The 17355-nt window shown below is 38.3% G+C and overlaps 1 long non-coding RNA gene across 2 annotated transcripts in view; it reads right to left on the bottom strand.

Moving 5' to 3' along the window:
* LOC132538711 (uncharacterized) overlaps positions 1 to 16277 on the bottom strand; it is a 52746-nt gene extending 36469 nt beyond the window's left edge. Inside the window, exons 1-3 of one of the 2 annotated variants that reach the window (XR_009550067.1) lie at positions 12835 to 12961; positions 11728 to 11802; positions 7509 to 7718 (exon numbers count right to left, since the gene is read on the bottom strand). This is a non-coding gene — a long non-coding RNA (uncharacterized LOC132538711). Of the gene's footprint in view, positions 1 to 7508; positions 7719 to 11727; positions 11803 to 12834; positions 12962 to 16153 lie in introns of those variants that run through there. The other variant, XR_009550068.1, reaches the window with a different exon arrangement.
* Between the last annotated feature and the right edge of the window lie 1078 nt (positions 16278 to 17355).

The raw sequence follows: 17355 nt of genomic DNA, 5'->3' as shown, positions 1-17355 counted from the left end.
GTCCATTACTAACACATATGGCTATACAGTTGTATGATGCATGACGCTGTAAGTTCTTGGTCATGTAGACAAAGCTATTCTATTGCAGCAGTGGAAAGCACAAAGGGTATATACATCCACACAAGTACTAGGCTGTTATATTTCAGAATAGTTGAAGTAAAAAGTTTCTGATAAATGTGGCTGCTGAACTCATGAGTCATCTAAAATTCTGTCATGAAAATTATTCTCCTTGTTAAACAGTCTGAGAGCCTCTCAGTGCCTCTTTCTCCCTAGTCTTGCCCCAATCTGTTCACTTCTAGTCTCTAGGCTAACAAGGTGGGTCTCATCTACATGAGGGAAGGTAATTACTTGGATGAAATTCTTTTAAATCATATTTTCATTTCACTTTGAGCAAGGCAGAAGATCTGTAAGTCATTTACAATGACAAATTTAACTGTCAAGAAAGTGGCGGGAGTCAGGTAGTAGCACAGCGGGTTAAGCGCACGTGGCACAAAGTGCAAGGACCCACCTAAGGATCCCTGTTCAAGCCCCTGGCTCCCCACCTGCAGGGGAGTCGCTTCACAAGCGATGAAGCAGGTCTGCAGGTGTCTATCTTTCTCTCCCCCTCTCTCTCTTCCTCTCCTCTCTCCATTTCTCTCTGTCCTATCCAACAACAACGACATCAATAACAACAACAATAATAACTACAACAATAAAACAACAAGGGCAACAAGAGGGATAAATAAATATTTAAAAAAAGAAAAAAAAACTTTAAAAAAGTAATATTAAAAAAAAAAGTGGGAATGACTGAACAGGTAAATCTGTACACCTTCTACCATGGTCAAATGCTGTGGAAGGCTGTCTGTCACCTGAATGTTGCTTTGGTGATTATAGTGGAATCAGAACATGAGAACTGAGAAAATCCTACTCAGCCAAAACAGGAGAGTCTTCCCAGATTTCCCCTTGATAATTCTGGCTTCTATGATTTGGCTTTTCTAAGCTTTCATTGTTGATGAGCCTTGTTATATTTTTAGAGGTTTTCTTTAAATTAGGATATGAAGCAAATGTTTAAGTTTCCACATACCAAGTTATAAAGCTATGTTCATGTTCTGGTTCTCCTGTCTGGTATTTATTTATTTATTTATTTTATTGCTACCGGGGTTACTGCTGGGGGTTGGCGTCTACACAAGAAATCCACTGTTCTTAGGGATTTTTTAAAAAATGGAGTCAGAGAGAAATTGAAAAGGGAGGGGGAGATACAGAGGGAAAGATAAAAAGAAACACTTGAGCCTTACTTTGCTGCTTGTGAAGCTTTCCCCCCTGCAGGTAGGAACCAGGGACTTGAACCGAGTCTTTGTGCATAGTAATGTGCGTGCTCAGTCAGATGCGCCACCACCAGGTTCCCTGCTCAGTCACTCTGAAGTGTCAGTTGTTCCCAAACTCCATTCACCATACAGAAACAACAGAAACAGAAACGGCTAATCAAATCAACTGTCAAATATTCCAATTTTCACTTTCGAGTGAAGTTAATAACAGAATAATAATAAGGGAAACCTTATTCTAAAATTGTGGACTGCATCTCACCACCACTCCCACACACTGGCATCAGTTCTTTATGATTTTTTTTTTCATTTCTTCCACATGCTATAGAAAGAACTTCACATGTGAGAGAGGAGGGCGGGGGACCACCATGCTGGTACATGTGATGTCAAGGCTCAAACTGGGAGCATCAGCCATGGAAGTCCTATGCTCCACCAGCTGAGCCGTTTCCCCAGATATTTACATATATATCCACACACCCCCTTCACACCCTCCATGCACACTGGAGCTTCATTGCTTCAGGTTCACTTTTTCAGACAAGCTTATCTAAAATACTCAAAAAAGCGCAGTGTGAATTATTTTTAAGCACACATGTCCACAAAATAGTCACACATTTCTACACAAGTGGAAAATGATGAATATGTCCTTTACTATTTCAGATGACCTTATAAATAGGGACAAAAGAAAGTTAATGCTTGATCAAGGTGTTTATTGTTCAGGAGGTTTTAACTATCACACTGTAATGGCTTCAAAACAGATTTTCAAAATCTTCACTCAGGAAAAACAACTGCATTGTTAAATGGGCTATGCCTGATTGTTGTGTCTCCTTCTCTTCCTGTTTTGCGGACAAATTCTTATTTATGCAATCATGGCATTTAAGTACTAGAAGAGACCTAACAGAATTCCAGTTAAGCCTTCTGTTTCAACCCCACACCACATCAGATTACCAAGGGTTTACTTCTTCAATTCTTAAAGATTTCCTGAAGCAAAGACCTACAATTTCCCTCCCTACGAAGTTCTAGAGTTTAATCAAGAAGTTCTTTCTTATGTGTAAACATAAGCTTTCCTGCAGCAACTTAAGCCCTTTTCTATTTCTGATCTCCATTGAAATAGAGAACAAATAACTTGGTTCTTTAATAAATAACATTCCATAGACTTGAAAACACTTAAGTTATCCCTAATTGCTCCTTCCCCCCACACACAAGCACAAGATCAAATTCCCCACAATTCTTTAACTTTTCATCATCTATTCTATTTCTCATTTTAATTCTGTCTTCTTAAAAGATTAGCATATATTGTAAAGGAAGAGTGAGAGAGAAAGGAAAAGAAAGAACATATAAAATATGAAGAACTCTGACTATACTTACAGTGGTGTAGTAAATCTCCAATAATTTCCCCAAATAATGTTTTATCTCATCTCAAATATAACAAGAAGTAATTACAGCTTCTATTATGTTGGGTTAGGGCGGGAAGAAAAGAAACTGAATGGTTCTGGTCTACCTGTGGCTCTGTCTTACTCAGTTTCATTTTTCTGTTGCTGATGCTCTGAAAAATCTCCTCTAACCTTTAGCCTATTTAACTTTCTCATTTAGGAACCATCAGTCAATCCAAAGCATTGTGTCCCATCCTTCGATCAAAATTCCAAATTCTTCCAATGAGTCTGAACTCATTGCCTCAGTAACTGGTGTTAATCCAAGTCTATAATAAATACCAAATCTTTTCTTTATGGTCTCAGTGAACATCCCTATGAGTAGATTCAACATAATGAAAATATTATCATTACAATGACATACTTATTTTAATATTAAAAGCTGAATAGTGATTTTATCATTCAAGTTGAGACAGAATCTTGAAATGAGAAATGTAAAAGTAATAGCCACAAAATGCTTAGGGATAGTCCTGCAAATGATAGGGAACAGCAAAAGACAAGTGCTCTATTACCTTTTTTAAATTTTTAAAATTTTTTATTTATGACCAAGAGTTAAGATGAAGTTCAGAGATTGGGAAATTGCTTGGAAATCAAAGAATGGAAACTGTTAAACATGACTGAATTCAAATAGCAAGTCATTATTAGCAGTAAAATGCAAACACAGGTGCACTGGGTTTCCTCTGGTTGTATTTATACCAATACACATTAAGAAGTTATATAGTTTCATGTGTAAGAGTGTACGTTTTGGGAGTTAGACAGTTTGTATTCAACTCCTGACCTCCTAGTCTTGCCTCTCAAAAAGAGTTCTGTGACAGCTGGGGAAATACAGAGTGACAACATACTCAACTTGAATGCTGAAGGCCCCTGTGGTCCTAGGTTCAAACCTAAGCACTACCAGATGCCAGAAATGGGCAGTTCTTTGGTCTCAGACTTTGAGTCTCTCTTTCTCTCTCTCTTTCTCTCTCTCTCTCTTCTCTCTCTCTCTCTCTCTCTCTCTCTCTCTCTTCTCTCTCTCTCTCTCTCTTTCTCTTCTCTCTCTCTCTCTTCTCTCTCTCTCTCTCTCTCTCTTTCTCTCTCTCTCTCTTCTCTCTCTCTCTCTCTCTCTTCTCTCTCTCTCTCTCTCTCTTTCTCTCTCTCATATATATATGAAAACCTTTACAGTGAAATTGTTGAATTTCTGTTAGTAAAACAAGAGTTCAGTGGCAAACAGTTGTCATCTTCAGTTTCTTCTTTCTCTCTACAAAATTTATCTCAGAAATACTTATTAAATGCCAAGAAGCACGTTTGTAAGCTCCTTACATACACTGATTTATTTAATCCTCAAAACAACCCAGTGAGGTAGAAGTTATTATAAGTCATGTTTTACAGATGGGGAAATGGAGGCTCAGGGAGATTAAGCCAGTTGCCCAAGGCCACACAACTAGAAAATGGCAGATTCAGGCTCTGAGCCCAGATGGCCCGGACTGAGCGTTTGTTTCTAACTACTATTGCTAGGGCTGTCATTAGGATTAATGGAGATAACTTTCAATTGCCTAGCAAACAGTAAATATTCAATAAATGATAGGTGTGTGTGTGTGTGTGTGTGTGTGTGTGTGTGTGTGTGTGTGTGTGTGTGTGAGATTACTGCTTTCCTAATGTTATTTTCCTGCATGAACAGACTATGGCTCACTGTACTTTGGTTAACTTCCAAGGGTGGGGTAGGAAGTGACACTGTCAATCAGCAGGTGGAGCTCTTTTCTCTAGTTACCTCCTCCCCTCTTCCCAGATGACCCCCACCATTGTTGGGTAGTGCCAGATTCTGTGTCAGATATTAAACCGAGACTCCAGCTATACTCCATCATAAAAACTTTACAAAACTCTATGACAATATCAAAAATGTCGTTTCATCAAGATGCATTTGTAAAGACCCTACACAGTCTTTACAGTAATGCTTATTTTGTTATCTCTATTCAATAGGTTAAAGTTCATTGTATTTGATATGTGATCAAGATTTACTGCAGCAATAGATAAAGTATACTGTGCCAAGTGGCTAAGAGCTATCAAAATATTCAGCTTAAACAGTCATATTTTATTCACTCAAAATTATGTTCGGGGGCAGGCTGTAGTGCAGTGGGTTAAGCGCACATGGACAAGCAAGAACCAGCAAAGGATCCCAGTTCGAGCCCCCAGGTTCCCACCTGCAGAGGGGTCACTTCACAAACGGTGAAGATAGATCTGCAGGTGTCTATCTTTCTCTCCCCATCTCTGTCTTCCATTCCTCTTTTGATTTCTCTCTGTCCTATTCAATAATGACAGAAATAATGACAATAATAATAACAACAATGGTAAACAACAAGGGCAACAAATGGGAAAAAAAATAGCCTCCAGGAGCAGTGGATGTGTAGTAGAGGCACCCAGCCCCAGCAATAACCCTGGAGGCAAAACAAAACAAAACAAAACAAAACTATGTTCACGTAAATTACAGCTCTGAGGTAGCTTAGAATAATGATGTCCGTTATGAGCTGGTTGTCATGTTTGCTATTAATGATCATTGTTTCCTACCCTCCTAATGTGCTTGACTGAAATTCCATGTAGTTATATAAAGTAAAGGTTGTACTACTCAATAATAAAGAACGCTAGGCTTTGATGCTATTCTTATCACTTATAAAATATGTGAACCTTAACAAATTTCCTTCTCTCTCTCTCTTTCTACTGGGTTTTATCCCGTTTTCTAATGGGGATGTTTTTTGGTGTTAATTTTACTGAGTCCTCTGTGTATTTGGGCTATCAGCCCTTTTTCTGAAGCATACTTACTGTATAAAGATCTTCTCCCACACTGTAGGATGTCTTTCTCTTAGGGTGGTGTTATTCTTTGCTATGCAGAAACTTTTCAGTTTGATGTAATTCCATAGAATTACTTTCATTTTTGTTATCTTTGGGTTCAAATCTTTAAAGACTTTCTTTTTCACTTTCTTTTTTTAAATGTTTTTTATTTGCTTCCCCCCCCCCTTTTGTTGCCCTTGTTGTTTTATTGTTGTTGTAGTTATTATTGTTGTCGTCATTGTTGGATAGGAGAGAAATGGAGAGAGGAGGGGGAAGACAGAGGGTGAGAGAAAAACAGATACCTGCAGACCTGCTTCACTGCTTGTGAAGCGACTCCCCTGCAAGTGGGGAGCCGGGGGCTCAAACCAGGATCATTATGCCTATCCTTGTGCTTGGCGCCAGGTAGACTTAACCCACTGTGCTACTGCCCAACCCCCCTTTGAAGATTTTTTTGAGGCATAAATCATGAAGTGTCCTTCCAATGTTATCTTCTACGTATTTAATAGTTTCTGGTTAATGTCCATATATTTGATACACTTGGAATTGATTTCTGTGCATGGTGATACATGGTGGTCCAGTTTCAATCCAATTTTCCCAACACCACTTTTTGAAGTGTCTTTTTGTTCTCCATTAATGAACCAAAAGTCCCTAGGATCATCAAATCAATCTTGAGAGAAAAGAACAAGACTGGAGGTATCACACTCCCTAACTTCAACCTATAACTACAGAACTACAGTAATCAAAACTGCCTAATACTGGAATCAAAATAGAAACAATAGACCAGTGGAGACCAGTGGAATAGAATTGAAAGCTCAGAAATAAGCCCCCACATCTACAGACAAATATTTTTTGACAAGGGGCCCAAAACATATACTACAATTTTCAACTAGCTTAGCTTGATTCATGACAAATAGTTGAGAATGCCTTAGCTTTTGTTGAATTGATCTGAATTCAAATTTTTCCAAGATCAAATGAGGTTGGGCATGTTCAGGGTGGTATGGCTGTAGACCTGAACTCAAAATCTTAGAAGCAAGAACCTGAAATGAGACTCTCCATCAGTTAAGACAACCAATGTTGTCTAATTTAAGTTAGCTACATAATTTGAGAAGATGATAACAAAGTTTCATTAAAATACAAAATGTGATAGCTTCTGGTTAAAATTTTGCATCTGGATTTAGCTATCTATCAGCTCTGTGAATGAACAAAGAAAAATGTGCTCATCTCAACTTTCTTGTCTCAGTATTCTCTCTCTTTCTGTCTCCTTTCAGGGTTATTACTGGGGATCAGTGCCAGCTACTGGTGACCTTTTTTTTTTCCATTTTATTGGGTAGGACAGAGAGAAATTGAAAGAGGAGGGAAAGATAGAGAGGAAGAGAGAAAGACAGATGCCTGCAGACCTGTTTCGCCACTTACAAAGGTTTCCCCCCCTTAGAGGTGGGGAGTGGGGGCTCAAACCTGGACCCTTGAGAGACTCCTTGCACTTAGTATTATGTGCAGTTAGCAAGGTGTGCCACTGGCCAGCCCCTCAGCATTCTCTTTCTAATGTTCATTTACATGAAAATCTAGAATATCTTTATATAGATCCCTTGCCTCTTTTACCAGAAGTCAACAAGAAAAGAAAAGGCAAGAGCAAGTGTTTGTACTGACAAAGTACAAGAACAAAACAGAATATTTAGGTATTTTTGGGTCCAGGTGGTGGCGCACCTGGTTGAGCACACGTTACAATGTGCAAGGATGTGGGTTTGAGACCCCAGTCCCCATGCAGGGGGAAAGCTTCACAAGTGGTGAAGCAGTGCTGCAGGTGTCTCTCTGTCTCGCACTCTATCCCTCCCTCCTTTCTTGATTTCTGACAGTCTCTATCCAATCAATAAATAAAGATAATAAAAAAGAAATTAAACAAAGAATATTTAGGTATTTCTTTAAGGAGTTTCCTTCTTATGCTAAATGACACTGTGAACCCTTTACAATTTAAAAAAAAGAGCAGTTAATGTGGCATAATTTCCTAAGAAAACAAAGGACTTGAAGGGTGTTGTTTTCTTAAATGTTTTGCTTAGGAACTCCAAACTTGAAGGAATTTTGACTTGATTTCTCTATATTGTCAAGAAGAATGAAACGGTGACAGCAGTGATACAACTTCGGACTACCTTAGTTGATTTGACTTTCTTGCTCACAGTGTCAGTATGAAGCTCTAAAAGAAAGAAGAAACTCATTTCTTTTCCTTATCTTATTAATATTCAACTCATAGTACAAATTCCACTTACAACCTTTCAAAGACCCTAGTACACACAGAGAGATAAACAGCAGTGGGAAACTCTATGGTTAATTTCCTATATAAATAATAGCAGGGAGTCATTTTCATCTGGTGAGCTTATGTGTGTCAAGGAAACAAGATGTAAAGGCAGCCGAATAAATATCTGTAACAGCAAGTAAGTTTAGAGGGGGATGTTTTTAGAATCATTCTAATACAACCTCCCTGGGTCTGCTATGTGTCTCATTACAGTTGAGGACATAGGAGGACTTGAAGACATGATAGCTGTAAAACTCAAGACAGTATTTACTTACTTCTCCCATCACTCCACCCAGACTGCACCTTTTTCATCTCAATACAGCAACCAGCTCACAGTGATCTCTGGAGATAACCCACCTTCATTACCAGTCTCAGATCAAAACACCAGCCAAATTAAAACTTCTGTTCTAGTGCAATACTTTTTTTTATGGATGCGTTTTTTTCTGGAGAGGGCACCTTAAACATTTCACTGTTCCAAGCCACTTCTGCACTGAGGGGTGGGGGGGCAGGGCCTACAGCACTGGGGCTCCTTCAGTTGCCCTAGCACCTCCTACATGGTGCTAGTTAGTGGTAAGCACAGCAGTGCAGGTGCCCTACTTGGTGAGTTACCTTTCACTACCTGGATGCTGTTATTGATGGAATTTTTTTTACAGGTAGACTTACTGTGTATATCTGTATGGCAACATCTTTTATAGACAATTTTTAAGTATTTATATTTATTTATTTTTGGCTAGAGACAGAGAGAGGTTGAGAAGGAAGGGGTAGATAGGGAGGGAGAGAGAGGGAGAGAAGGAAGGAGGGAGTGAGGGAAGGAAACCCACAGCACTGTTTCAAAGCGTTTGAAGCTTCCTTAATAGACAGGGACTGGGGTTTATATCTGGGTCCTTGCATGCTATAATAAGTGCACTCAACCAGATGCACTACCACCAGCTCCTGTACGCCAATTTTTATATGAAGGAAGGCTATGTGTAATAAAAGGAAAAACCACCTTGAACACTCAAGCAAGCTTATGTTTTGCTTGCTAAACCTTATTTAATTATGTACTTGTGAATGAGATGCAAACTTAAAATGCAACACACACACACACTTATGTATATACTGGGAATTCTATTTCAAGTGATGATCAAGAATTACTATGCTATTTTTAAATGTTCTTGCTCAAGACAGTTAGGACATGTTTCACCTGTGGTAGTCATCACATGTAAAACAGACAACACTGATATTTTGATGCAGACAGTTTAATCTCTGAAAATTCCGTAAGGACTTTGGGATCTTTAATATTTCTGTGTTCTGATGATAAATAATATTAATCATCATCATGATTCACAAATTTAGAAGATAGCAAATAAATGGGTAGGATCTTAATGATCACTGACCAAATGACATACCCTGTCATTTAAAAATCTTTAATATTTGCTTTGTTTATTTCTCACTTGCCTTTAGTAAAAGGATTTTGGAAAAATTAAGACTGAGTTATATTAAAGGTCTTGGGTACTAGGATCTTAATCAATAGATTATCCAGATTCTGAAGTAATGGCAAGGAGAGCAAATGTTTGACAGTAAATAGACCATGTGACTGTGAGTGATTCCCTTTAACTCCCAGAATATCATATTCCTAACCAATAAAAGAGGATGTCTTTAGGTCCATGATTGTTCAACAATTTATTTGGCTTTGTATGTTAACTCTCTTTTCAGCCACCAGGTTCCGGATGCCAGCAAGATGCTGACCAAACTTCCCTGGACAGATGACCCCATCAGTGTGTACTGGAGCTCTGCTTCCCCAAAGACCCACCCTACTAGGGAAAGAGAGAGACAGGATGGGAGTATGGATCAACCAGTCAATGCCCATGTTCAACGGGGAAGCAATTACAGAAGCCAGACCTTCCACCCTCAGCAACCCACAAAGACCCTGGATCCATACTCCTAGAGAGACAGAGAATGGGAAAGCTATCAGGGGAGGGGATGGGATATGGAGATCGGGTTGTGGGAATTGTGTGGAACTGTACCCCTCTTATTCTATGGTTTTGTTAATGTCTCCTTTCTTAAATAAATTAAAAAAAGAAGATGATCAACAAGAGTTACAACTTTGACATGGTACAATTTTATGATAACTATGGTATAGAAAAACACTTGTATAAACGGCTTTAAAAAATAATTTAGTGGAAATGGGGACCAAATAAGGACAGGTAGATTCTAGTTAGTAATGTCACTAGTAACCAGTTAATTTTGCTGAACCAAACTAAAGCCCTTTTGTAACAAAAGGGAGAGTAAAATATAATAAAAATAATATTTTAAAGGGGAGGGATTTAATATTACCCTTTCTGACTCATTTTTCTCATATGAAACATAAAAATGCTTGATTAAAATAATCTCTGCATACTGTTCAGCTATTAAAAATGATTATTTCACTTTCTCCACCTCATCTTGGATGGATATTGAAGAAAAAATGTTAAGTGAGATAAGTCAGAAAAAGGAGGATGAATATGGGATGATGTCACTCAGAGACAGAAGTTGAAAAATACTACCATAATGCCAACCTGACTTCCCGGGGCAGAGAACCTCTCCAATGTGTCCTGGAACCCCACCTCTTCAGAGCCTTACACCATTAGGGAAAGGTTGAGACAGCTTGGGGGTATGGATTGACCTGTCTATGCCCATGTCCAGTGGAGAAGCAATTACAGAAGCCAGACCTCTGACCTTCTGTGCCTCGGAGAGATCTTTGGTCCATACTGCTAGAGAGCTAAAGAACAGGGAAGCTTCCAATGGAGGAGATGGGATATGGCACTCTGATGGCAGGAACTGTATGAACTGTACCCCTCTTATCCCGCAATCTTGTCGATCACTATTAAATCACTAATAATAATAATAAGAAGAAGAAGAATTTGAAAAATAAGAAAACATTAAGCATAACTTGGGCAGGGTTTGCTGTACTGTACCGAAGTAAAAGACTCTGGGGTGGGGTGGGGGGCTTCAGGTCCTGGAACATGATGACAGAGGAGGACCTAGAGGGAGTTGAATTGTTATGTGGAAAACTGAGAAATGTTACCCATGTACAAACTACTGTATTTTACTGTTGACTGTAAACCATCAATCCTCCCAATGAAGAAAAAAAATAAAAATAAAAAGTCTCTGAAGGTAGCAGGAGAAAAGGCTCAAGTGCTAGAAAATCAGACTTGCACACTTGCGGCTCCCAATTCAGTCCCCAGCACCACACATATCAGTGCTTTCTCGTGCATATGTGTGTGTGTGTGTGTGTGTGCGTGTGCGTGTGTGTGTACTCTTTCTCATATGTGATAAATAAAATTAATTTTAGAAAACTAAAATTGTGGTCTGAGAGGTAGGTGGCACAGTGGATAGAGCTTTGGACTTTAGAGCACGAGGTCCTGAGTTCAGTCCCTGGAAGCACATGTGCTAGAGTGATGTCTGGTTCTTTCTCTCTCCCCTATCATTTTTCATGAATAAATAAATAAAATCTTTAAAAAAAAGAAAAAGAAGTGATCCTTGAAGTCTCCTAGCTCTAGATATCAAAGTCAGTATACTGAAATGCAAAAATGTTTGGTCATTTTTTTATTTTCTAAACTTACTAAATATGATAGTTAAATAGACATTTCCTATGCTAATCCTTGTGAAGATTAATTAGTAGTTGATAACTTCTAATCTATTTATCTACGAGTTTTCAAAACAATAAATATGGCCCAGGCGTTCATTCCCAGGATAACCAAATCTTGTTGATGACCCATTTCATTCATTTATATTCACTGAGTTTCACTTCATAAATATGCATGGACTTTCACTGCCTTCTTAAATGATGACTGAATCTCTTGACTAAAACATAGTCTACTTTAAGAAACTAAAGCATTTACCTTCTCTGTCCTCCTTTAACTATAAAATCATGACCATAGATACTCACCTCCATTACAGAAGGGCTTTGATGATTCATGACATTTGTAAAGTGCACTGAGGTCCTTGATGGCAGATCCTCCATCTGTTACAGAGTGTAATTAACATTATGAGTTTACCAAAAGAAACATAAGAGTCATTGTTAAAAAGCATTATGGGGGCTGTCTCAGCCTTTAGTCATAAGACACCTCTGATGTAGAAGAAGGTAATAATTTATAATAGCTACTAAAAGTATCTTGGACATGAAAAGACTTAGTTGTTTTTAAACTCAACACAGCTTTTTTTATTAATTAGAGGAGCAGTCAGGGCAATGTATTCAACATGTTTCATTTCTGAGATAGTAAGAAAAACAATTAAGCTCCAAGTTCTAGAGGACATGCTATATTCTATGAATGTGAACGAAGGTGATATTCATGTGAATTAGGTGAGCTATACTTTAGGGAGTTCAGTTGCTACAAGACTGAGAAATTTCTCCTCATTTGCTAAGTAGTGGAGATTTGCCACTGCTGCCATCTTTTATATGTATTTTAGTTCTCCAGCATACTACATAAAGAAAACATAAAGGGCAACCATCCCAGACTGCTTGACAATGCCATGTGACAGGTTTTCTTAATCCCATCACCTGCTCTAGGAGACAGACAAAGCTTTGGGCAAGGGTGAAGGACTGTTGAGTAGAACTCCTTCCTATCAATTCTAACAGCACTATGCACATTTGGGTGCTTAGTAAAAATTCTTTCTTGGGGCTGGGTGGTGGTGCACCTGGTTGAGTGTACATGTTACAGTGCTCAAGGACCTGGGTTCAAGCCCCTGGTCCCCACCTGCAAGGGGAAAGCTTTGAGAGTGACTGAAAGTGACTGAAAGCTGAAAGTGACTCTCTCCCTTCCTATCATCCCCTTCCATCTCAATTTCTGGCTGTCTCTTTCCAATAAATAAATAAAGATTTAAAAACTTTTAAAAAATAATAGTTTTTTTTCCTCAAGTCTCTGGGGCTTACTATGACCCCACAGCTCCTGGCAGCCACTTTTTTCTTTTTATCTTCCCCCACACACACACATTTGATAAGACAGAAAGAAATTGACAGAGGGAGGAAAAATAGAGGAGAAAGAAAAACAATCACCTGAAGACCTGCTTCACCTCTCGTAGAGCATCCAGCTTCAGGTGGGGAGCAGGGGCTCGAACTCGGTTCCTTACACTGGTCCTTGTACATAGTACAATAGGCATTTAACCCCAAACCTGGAAGCAACCCAGGTGTCCAACAACAGATGAGTGGCTGAGCAATTTGTGGTCTATATACACAATGGAATATTACTCAGCTATTAAAAATGGTGACTTCACCATTTTCAGCCCATCTTTGATGGAGCATGAAGAAATCATGTTAAGTGAAATAAGTCAGAAACAGAAGGATGAATATGAGATGATCTCACTCTCAGGCAGAAGTTGAAAAACAAGATCAGAAGAGAAAACACAAGTAGAACCTGAACTGGAGTTGGTGTATTGCACCAAAGTAAAAGACTCTGGGGTGGGTGGTGGGGGAAGATCCAAAACAGATGACAGAGAACCTAGTGGGGGTTGTATTGTTATGTAAAAAATAAAATAAAATTGTAAAAAACAAAAACAAGGCATTTAACCAAGCATGCCACTGCCTGGCCCCTTAATGAAGATTCTTGATAGTGTTAATAATGCTATTTATGATAGCAATCCAGATGGGGATATATGATCATTTTGTTGGCAAAGGTATAAGAGATCATTGTAATCACAAATAAACTACAGTTGAAATTTTATTATTTTTCACCTTCACTAAGAGAGGAGAAGGGTTTGAGCAGTAGTGCAGTAGGTTATGTATACATGATGTGAGGCACAAGGATGGGCATGTACTTATTCATGTCCCCCAGCTCCTAGTTCAAGCCCCCCCGGCTCCCTACCTGCAGGGGGTAGGGAATGCTTCACAGATTGTGAAGTAGGTCTGCAGGTGTCTCATTCTCTCCCCCTCCCTGTCTTCCCCATCACTCTTGAATTCTCTCTGTCCTATCCAACAATAATAGCAATAACAACAACAACGGCAACAAAAATAGGGGAGAAATGGCCTCCAGGAGCAGTGGATTCATAGTGCAGGCACTGAACCCCTGCAATAACCCTGGAAGCAAAAAGAGAGAGAGGGAGGAGAGAGAGAGAAAGAAATTTTCCCTACTTATTTTACAGTGTACTTTCAGGAGACCGATCTACCATTTTTGACACAAAGTAATAGGAAGAATTAATTTATAAGCACTCTGGTAAATTGATTAAATTAATATGTATCAATGTATTATTTTTAAAAAGTAGAAACCTAAAGTAAATTAATAGTGATCTACCAGTATTGGTTCATCAATAGTAAAAAAAAAAATGTATTACATTAATGCAAGATGTTAGTAGGGGAAACTTTGGGGGTGGAAGAAGTTTGAGGTAATGGAAAATTTGTTTGCTTGTTTTGTTTGTTTGTTTGTTTTAGATAGAGACAGAAAGGCCAAGAGGCAAAGAGAGAATGAAAAATATGACAGCCGAAGCTTTCTTCAATGTGGTGGAGACTGGACCCAATCCTGGGTTGTGTATGTGGCAAAGCAGCACACTATCCAAGTGAGCTGTTTCACTGAACCATCTTTGTACTGTCTGTCCAAGTTTTCTGGAATTTTTTGAAATAATATTTACTAAAAATTAAATCATTTATCTATTCTAAAAAATAGAATACTTTTGTTATTAAATACACATTTAAGGGAGTCGGGCGGTAGCGCAGCGGGTTGAGTGCATATGACACAAAGCTCAAGGGTCGGCGTAAGTATCCCGGTTCGAGCCCCCCTCCCAAACATACACACACACACACACACACACACACACCTGCAGGGGTTTCGCTTTACTGGTGGTGAAGAAGGTCTGCGGGTGTCTTTCTCTCCTCCTCTCTGTCTTCCTCTCCTCTCTCGATTACTCTCTGTCCTATCCAACAACAATAACAACAATAACAACAAGGGCAACAAAAATGGGGAAAATCTTAAAAATACACATTTAAACAAAAGGAGACTCTTTTTAAAAACACTAATGATATCTCATCATTACATAAAAAGTACATCAAAATCAAGAATGAGTGTTACTGTGACCTGTAAGTCATGTGACATGTTCAGAAAATGTAATGTTAGCATGAATTTCTTAGTTTATTCACAATCAGCAAATGAATGTTTTAAAAGTGAAAATCAGTGGTGAACACCATGAAACCTAGCCTTCTACTCTTCGACCCATGTGAAAAACAAGATCAGAAAAGAAAACAGAAGTAGAACCTGAAATGGAATTGGCTATCGCACCAAAGTAAAAGACTCTGGGGTGGGTGGATGGCGAGAATACAGGTCCAAGAAGGATTCAGAGGACCTAGTGGGGGTTGTATTGTTATATGGGAAACTGGGGAATGTTATGCATGTACAAACTATTGTACTTACTGTTGAATGTAAAACATTAATTCCCCAATTAATAAAAAATAAAACAATTACAAAAATGAAAAATAAATTTAAAAAATTTTATATTTAAAAAAAATGTTTGACATCTGTATTGGGCCAATACAGATACAAAACAAGTAGAAAGAATAACTAGATTGTATAGACAACTGAAATATATGTTCTTCTGAATATTTTGTACTTCCTATTCTGGGAAACTCATAAACCAAGATTTAAATGTCATGGGAAAGTGGCAGTGAATACACCGTTCTTTAAGGTAAGTCATCTGTAATCAAATGATTATGATACAGTAATAGTATTTCATATTTATGCAACGCCTTCATGTCCTAAGTCATCTCGCAAACAAGCAGTTCAATTAAGTCATAAAAACCAATGTCAGTTACAATGAACCATTGTGTAAAAGATTTTGAGGATTGCCAGGGTCCAAAAGCCCACAAGCTCTGTGATGACTGAATTTTTATATAAAGAGAGATTTTCATCATCCTCCTTTAGATACTATTGTTTCAAGTTGTGGCTGACACAGAAAAAAATAAGAAACTGATCACATCTGACTCTGGAGTTTCTCCAGGAATAACAAACTTCTTTTATTCTCAGAAACAATTCTTGATACTTTCACTACTTAGGATTTCCCCACCCCCTTTTTTTTTCTCTACACTGAAAACATCTGCTTTCCCAAAATTAATTATTGGAAGGACATGACATCACCCCTATCTATATCTCGCAGTTTTCCTGCCACTCTACTAAAGCCATCCATGGCTACGATTATTTTTGTTCATACACTCACTAAGTTATTCATAAATTTAATCACCATACATTCTACAAGTGTGTGATGAGTAGTTACTACACTCTAAGCACCAGACTAGGCTTCACAATGTTGAAAACAAAGAGAAGCCTGTAGTTCGTGTATCCATGGAATTTATAGTCTATTTAGAAAGCAAACATTAGGGCCAGGTGTTGACTCACCCAGTTGAGTGCACACATCACCATGCATAGAAACCAGAGTTCAAAGCCCCATCACCACCAACAGGGAGGAAGCTTCGCAAGCAGTGAAGTGGTGCTGCAGGTGTGTGTCTCTCCTTCTCTATCTCCGTCTTTCTTCTCAATTTCCTTCTTTCTCTACCCAAAATAAATAAAATATTAAAAAAGAAAGACAAAAGTTAAATACATTAAACTTAAGTGGGATTTAATTAAAACACTGATAACTGCTACAAAAAAAGATGCAGCACTTTAAGAATGTGTAAAATAAAGGAAGCTAACCTAAAGATGTCTAAATAAGAGCTGACCAAGAGACATTTACAGATATGTTTTGTTTTGCTTTGTTGTTTTTTAATTTGTTTAGCCCATTGTAAACATGATAAAACCTGTTGGACTTGCATCTCACTGCCTCTACAACAAAGCTCCCTATTCCTTTTACAGATGCAATGAGCTAATCTGACTCATCATAGTATTGATCACAGTACTAGTCATTGTTCTGATATACTGTTAAAAAGGAGAGACCTTCAGAAAAATTTTTTTGACCAGTCCCACATTTTCATGTCAAAGAAGATGCCAAACCCCTCTGTTGTTTAAGTGCACATATCACCATACACAAGGACCCAGGTTTGAAACCCTGCTCTCCGCCTGCAGGGGGTACATTTCACTAGTTGTGCAGGTATCTCTTTCTCTCTCCTTCTCTATCTCCTCTCCTCTTTCAATTTCTCTCTATCCTGTCAAGAAAGAAAAAAAAAAAGTCCACTGTGAACAGTGGGTTTGTAGTGCTGTCTGGCACTGAGCCCCAGCAGTAAGCCTAGTAGCAATGAAAAAAGAAAAAAAAAAAAATATATATATATATAGTCCCTTTACCAAACTTTCAAAAACCTACTATTTCCAAAGTGTAATTGATTGTCATGTTTCTTATTAGTGCGATCAATATAACTGGGATTCACTGTATCTCAATATCCATGAACAAGATTCCCCTCCCACTCTCCATTTCTTTACACTTTAACTTTGCTGGGTCTTATTTTTTGCTAACTAAAATAGAGTTGGACTTGATGACCTCTGAGTTCCTTTTCAGCTTCTATGCTACATTAATATATGTGGGTTATAAAGATTTAATCAGACATTATGACTCTCACTGATAGATCTCTCCTTGAAGAAGTAAAAGTCACAAGTCTATAATCCTTCAA

This window comes from Erinaceus europaeus, chromosome 5 (assembly GCF_950295315.1).
Source record: "Erinaceus europaeus chromosome 5, mEriEur2.1, whole genome shotgun sequence".
Taxonomy (NCBI): domain Eukaryota; kingdom Metazoa; phylum Chordata; class Mammalia; order Eulipotyphla; family Erinaceidae; genus Erinaceus; species Erinaceus europaeus.
This window is presented reverse-complemented; position numbering and strand designations above follow the sequence as displayed.